We start from the raw sequence: 6520 nt of genomic DNA, 5'->3' as shown, positions 1-6520 counted from the left end.
ACAATTTATTGTAATATTATCTTACATTCTTAGTATTTTCTTATTGTAAACATTATAATGGAAAAAATGTTTACTTTTTACCTACTAAGTGTTTCCTTTTCACCTTATACCAGAGAAACAAAAAGAATTATTATCTAAAATACATAGTCAAGTTTGATGTATACAAATTAACTACCAATAGGTCTTGCTAAGGAATTCTGAATTTATAAAGTAACATCAATCCCAAAACTGTAAAGGAAGAAATTAAAATAGAAAATGAAAGGGAAGGAATAGCGCTGTTTGAAGGATGCTGGCACCGGCAGAAGTAGTAAAGTAGTGGTCTGATGGAAATGAAGGGTGAAATAACTATTTTTCCATGACTACAGCTTTTTATTAAGTTGCTAGTAGTTACTGAAAATTAAAAACATTGCTAAAACTCAGTACAAATGAAGAAGTTGAAATTTAGTGTTAAAAAAATAAAGAAGTCAGGCATATTTGATCTTTTGGGAAGAGATTTTGTAATTACAATTTGTCACATTAAAGGGAAAAAAAATGAATGGGGAAAAACATCTCCATGTGCTGTGTGATTGTAATAGGGGATGTGTTTGCTGGCTAATTAAAGCTCTCTCCAGCTCCTATTTTGTTTCCTGTCTCCCATTACAGAGACTAAAAAAAGGTATAACTTTAGCTTACTGCATCTTCCTTCCAGGTAAGGTCTTATAACCCTGTCACAGTTATATCATGAAAGGAGGGTTCTCCTGGAACCCTTCAAAAGGATTCCTCTTTTTCTCAATGGAAAGAGGGGACCAGCAGTTAGTGAAATGGCTATGTCGCTGGACTCCCATGTAGTTGACCACGGTTCGAGTCCTGGACCCAGTGGCTTAAACTCATGCTGGGTGCATGTGTGTGCGTGCCTAAGATCCTGAGAGGAGAATGGAGAAGAAGGGATTGTGGCATGGCCATCCCCTCCAGGGGGTGGTTTCTTGCTTTCTAGCTCTGTTTCTCTTTTTCTGGCTAGTACACGCGCCATACAGCAAAAACGTCTAAAAAAAAAAAAAAAAAAAAGAAAAGAAAGAGGTACTGAAAGAGGGACTTTTGTCAGTATTGAGCCCTGACACGTATCCATGTTGTAACCAGGTGCAGAGCAGCATGGAGGAGGTCCCAAACCGGCTCTGGGATCTTTGAGACAAGAAAGGAACATCCGCAGCCATGTATCTTTGTAAGTCTTGTCATGTGAGACGTTGTTAGTCAAGCTTTTCTGTTATGTGAAACTGAAAGCATTTTAACCATTTCTAAAAATGAAGGCCACACTTTGGTAAAGAAATCTCTTATGTTTGAATGTTGATTTTTTTCTCTATGTTTGCAAAGGTAAAAATCACAATGATTCATTTCCTACAAATTGCAATGTTACGTGGATGTAGCAAAAATATAATGAGAAATCTGGCAAGATGACCAAAGTGGGGTGCCTTCGGGGTCAGACCTGCCTCAGACCTCAACTTGACCACTTTCAGCTGTGAGATCTTACCTGAAAACAGGGATAATAAGAGTCATTTACTTCAAAGACTGTTAGTGAGAATCCCATGGGCTCTCTGCAAATTACTTGCCCTGTGCTGAGAAGATCACAATGACTGTAACCTGTTGTTATTATATATCCCCAGGTTTATTGATAAAATAAATGTTCAATATCATAGTCATCTTGATATTAAATTGCATTTTTCCAGTTTTATTTGCTTGTCAGATAGACTCATTTTTTTAAAAAATTTCCATTAGTGCCAAATTTTCTTTTTCTTTCCCTTTCTTTCTTCTTTCTTTCATTTTCTTCTTTCCTTTCTTTTTTAAATTGCCAGAGAGAGACAGACAGACAGACAGACAGACAGAGAGAGCACCCCTCACAGGAAGTGGTTATACTATAATCTTCCCTCCATATCTTTTTTCTATTAGGATTTTGGTCATGTATGTACATGTGCCCTCCTGGCATGTATTCCATGCCTCCAGGGCCTAGATTTAAACTGCAGTCAGCCGTATGGGATTTGGTTCCCTTAACCATTGTACTACAAGGCTGGTCCAATTTTTTTTTTCTTGAGTATTTTTCTAATCCTTAAGAAACTGCACAAACCAATCATTGTACTTAAAAACCAAAAACCAAAAAACAAACAAACAAAAAAACCTACTCTCTTTCCCCTAAATAGGAAGAAACCAAAAATTGGTGTATTGTAAGGAAAATTGGGGGAAGAGTGCCCGATGAGGGTATAAATAAATTAACAGGAGGCAGGTAGCCAGCCCTAGACAGGTGAAAATAATATCAGAGAACTTTCCGCTAGCTTGGGTAGGGGGATAGAGTGGAAGTGGGAAGGTGAGAGTGGTGGTGATACGGATTTGCTATAGGTGTGAGAAACCTCCAAAATATGGTAAGCTCCTGGGTCAGGGAAGGGGTCTGGATAGAGACAGAAATTGGCCATGGGGACCAGCAGGTGGTATAATGGTTACAGCACTGGGCTCCCACATAATTGACCACAGTTTGAGTGTCTGGACCTGGTGGCTTAAAATTCATGCCAGGCACATGGGCCATGTGTGCCCCAAATCCCAGGACGAGAGTGGAGGAAAAGGGATTGTGGCGGGGTCATTCTCCCTGGAGGGTGATTTCTTTTTGTTTCTCTATCTCTCTTGTAAGTACACAGGTCCTACAGCAAAAATCTCTCTCTTCAAAAAGAAACAAACAAGGGAACCAGCAGTTAGTGTAATGGCTATGTCGCTGGACTCCCACATAGTCGACCGCGGTTCACGTCCTGAACCCGGTGGCTTAAAACTCACGCCGGGCGCGTGTGTGTGTGTGCCCAAGATCCTGAGAGGAGAATGGAGGAGAAGGGATTGCGGCGTGACCATCCCCCCTGGGGGGGTGATTTCTCGCTTTCTGTCTCTATGTCTCTCTCTGTCTGTCTGGCGAGTGCACGTGCCCTATAGTGAAAACCTCTCAAAAAAAAAAAAAAACCCAAAAACCAAAAAACAAATAAAAACAAAAGAAATCAGCCATGAGCCAAGTTTCTCTTTTCATTTTGGATATAGCATAGGAGCACCTAAAATCACCACCTTTAAAAAGGCAAATTTTCATTTGGAAAGATTTTTATTACAATGTTGAGAACTTCTTGACAAATTGAATTAAAGGAGCATTATAAATGGACTAATTACATAAATTGGCCCATAGTTTTGGATTATTCATTGCAAGTATATATAGATTTTGAATTGAAAATCATCCATTTTTGCCATAATATATACTTATAAATCTTGCTTAATTAATACATTTTCCCTTCAGCTCTCAAACCTGAGTTCAGCATATCTACAGGTGGACTGATTTCTACTCCTCCAGTTCTGTTCCCTGATTTAAAGGTTGGCCTCTCTACCGAAACTGTAGTCTTAGCAGTTATCCTTGATTATTTTGTCTATTCATAACTCATTATGCACTGCCTCTTGTCAATTCCTTTCTCTCAAACCTGTTGTCCATCCATTGCCATTGCTTCTTTATTTGTTCAGACCACCATTACTTTCCATCCAGAGGACCCACTGGCATCTGCACTTCATTTTTTTTTTTTTTTACTTTCTTCTTTACTTGACATAACTAAAGTGGGCTTTTAAAAAATGCAAATAAGATATATAGTACTTCATGGCTTAAAGCGTATTAATGTATGTCTGTAACTATAAAATAAAATCTACTTCAGTAGTGTTGGCAAGCTTATGCACAGATCTGACCCATGCTCATCTTTTCAGGTTGATTCCTTGTCATCTCTTTCTAGGCATGCTATGTAGTGAAAACAAAAGGCAATGCTATAAAAAGGGCCAGTCCAATTGTTTCAGTGTGTATTACTTTTATTCACATGCATACTGAGATGGAAAGGATTATGCATACATCTGTATATTGATTTCTTCCTTCAACCATTCTTTTATTTTCTTGTCTAGAACTCCACCATAATCTCTAATGGTGCCAGCCAAAGATGTCAATCCTTTTAATGTAGACTAATTATTCAGCAAGATAACAGAAGTGCTATGAGTTTAGCTTCTTATAGCAATTACTGTACATTTACAGTATGAAAAAAATGCAAAATCTGAAAATTTTATGCCAGAATATATTATGACCAAATTTGGAAATGAAAATGGGTTGTGATTAAATGAGCTCGTTGTAATTTTTTCAACTTTTGGTATACTAAACTCCACTTTGCAGAGTAGATATATACTGTATTCAACCTAATTCTTGGAAAGTTAAGTTCTTTCTCTAACTATGCAAAACTAAAACAAACACCTTGCAAATTGTACATGCTCTGTTTTGAAGAGAAGAACGCTTCAGTACAAATGGACAGCAAGAGGCAACCCGCTCAGAAAGAGGTTGATTAGGGCACTAAAGTCTCACTAAATAATTCAGAATCTTTAATGGAAATCAGATTCAACCTTTCCCCAGTGGAGGAGCAGCCCTTCTTGGTTACCCAATATTCAGTTAGCTACTCAAGAGCTTTAGAGAACAACAATGAAGTAAAAGTTAAAAAATATTTTAATGGCATTCATATTCTCTTGAGTATTTTCCTGCATGAAGTTCCCAACTTCCTCACAGCTGCTGCCATTGTTAAGAGACAGGGAGAGTGAGAGAAAGAAATCAATATTTAAATCTGAAACAGCCAGAAAGTTCAATGAGAAGTGCCAGTATTAACTGGTTTGTGTATGTGTTTGGCCTTTCAAAAGCCCTGGTCTTAAAAGGCGAGAACACATTCTAAGTAAACAACTCATTAGGAATCTCACAGCAAGGTTGGGTTAGCTCATGACAAACACATTTCTTTTAAGGAAGAATATTCATGTGAAACTTTTGTCTAGAAATTTCAATAATAGAAAGGACTGTTGCATAAAGTAATGTGTTTCTCTTTCTCTCAAAACAGGAAGAGAATATTGATTTCCCCGTCTTGGCCACCATCCCTACCTCTTCTCACTGTAAGTATTGAGATGAATGAGTTGTGTCTCTAAAAGTACTAAGCAATCTTCAAGAGAGTACCGCTTTATAAATGAAAAAGCTTTATTATTATGGGGTAGAAATGTTAGAGAGAAAGTTGGAGCTCTTATCAAAGGCTGTTGGTGCCCCGACATTTGCTGTCAGCTCTGAAAAGGTGTTTGTGAAACTCATTGTATCCAATCCTGGTTGGCCTTGGGCCCAGCATACAGTGGGATTTCTGGCCAATGGCCCCGTACAGTGGGACGGCTGGCGCCTGGCCCAGGGATTAGAGAGCTTTCATTTCTTTGTCTCATTGATATTAGTCACAGAATCTCCCTTTTCATGCACAACCCAAAACCTTGAGGGGGAGGCTGAAGGGGGCAAAAGCAGAAATTGCTGCAAACTCTGAGCTTTTGTAGCTCAGGAGTAAGAATAAAATTTCCATTTCCAATGCAGTTTTCCAACATCTGTATCTATTTCGTTATGCACATTTAACAGGAAATGGATAGTCTGGTATGTCCTTGAAAAGAAAATTACTTTATAGATATAAGATACTGCAAGTTAACCTTGGACAAACAAGACATTCAGTATCTTAAGACTTCTTTTTCTTTCTCTTCACCCTTCCCCTCTCCTTCTCTTTCTTTCTTCCTAATGAACTAATGACTATTCTGAAATTTCATCTCAAGGAACAATTAAGTAAACATAACTTATAGGCATAGTTCCTTCAAATCCTAGAGTGTGTGCGCCCGTGTGGTGTGTGTGTGCATACATATGTGTGTGGCCTCTGTAAAAGGCCATATGTAACATGTCATTTTTGACAGATTTCCTTTGAGTCCTTCCTTTGCATTTATGTGCGTAATTGTGTAGTTGTGTGCTTGTATGTGGTATATACTTTGAAGAACCCATCTGTAATAATAGGTCCTAGAGCCACACTCTATTTGAATCTTGGAAAATGCTCTGCCGAGTTCCATAGGATAAAGTTTGGTCTCAAATAATAGTATCTTGTTTTAGATATTCATGCCCAGTGGAAACTGAAAGTCATTTCCAAAATAAAACCAGAAGCATGAATTACTTAATAGCAACTGATCTTAAAATAAACCACAGAGTCCCAACACATCATAACAAAATGACTCAGGCTCACATCTCTGCCTGATTTCTCTAAAAAAAAATCTACCGATACAAGAGAGGAAATACTGATGTTTTTGAAAAGTCTAAATTGAGTATATGCACATAACCAGTGCTCCTTTTTGTTACATTACAAAATTGCCATTTAGGGGAAATCAGTTACTCTCCAGTATAAAATATATACATTTTCTAGGGCAAGCTAAGAGGAAGAGGAATCAGGGAAGGAAGAGCCCTTAGATAATCTGTAAATGCCCCTGTAAAAAGTCCTTGTCCTCACAGTAGATACTACAGATAGTAGGGGGGATGCTATGGGGCAGATAATAAGGCGTGTGGGGGGGTAGAATCTGGGAAAAAATACAAAATCCATTTAATAGACCGGAAAATGAAAAGCTATTTGCTGCTGTTAACATATATGGTAATGTCTTTGATTTGATTAATATGCACTGTATT

Source organism: Tupaia chinensis, unplaced genomic scaffold (assembly GCF_000334495.1).
Source record: "Tupaia chinensis unplaced genomic scaffold, TupChi_1.0 Scaffold000140_1, whole genome shotgun sequence".
In the NCBI taxonomy this organism is placed as follows: Eukaryota; Metazoa; Chordata; class Mammalia; order Scandentia; family Tupaiidae; genus Tupaia; species Tupaia belangeri.
The sequence above is the reverse complement of the archived record's forward strand: the minus strand, read 5'-3'. Positions refer to the sequence as shown.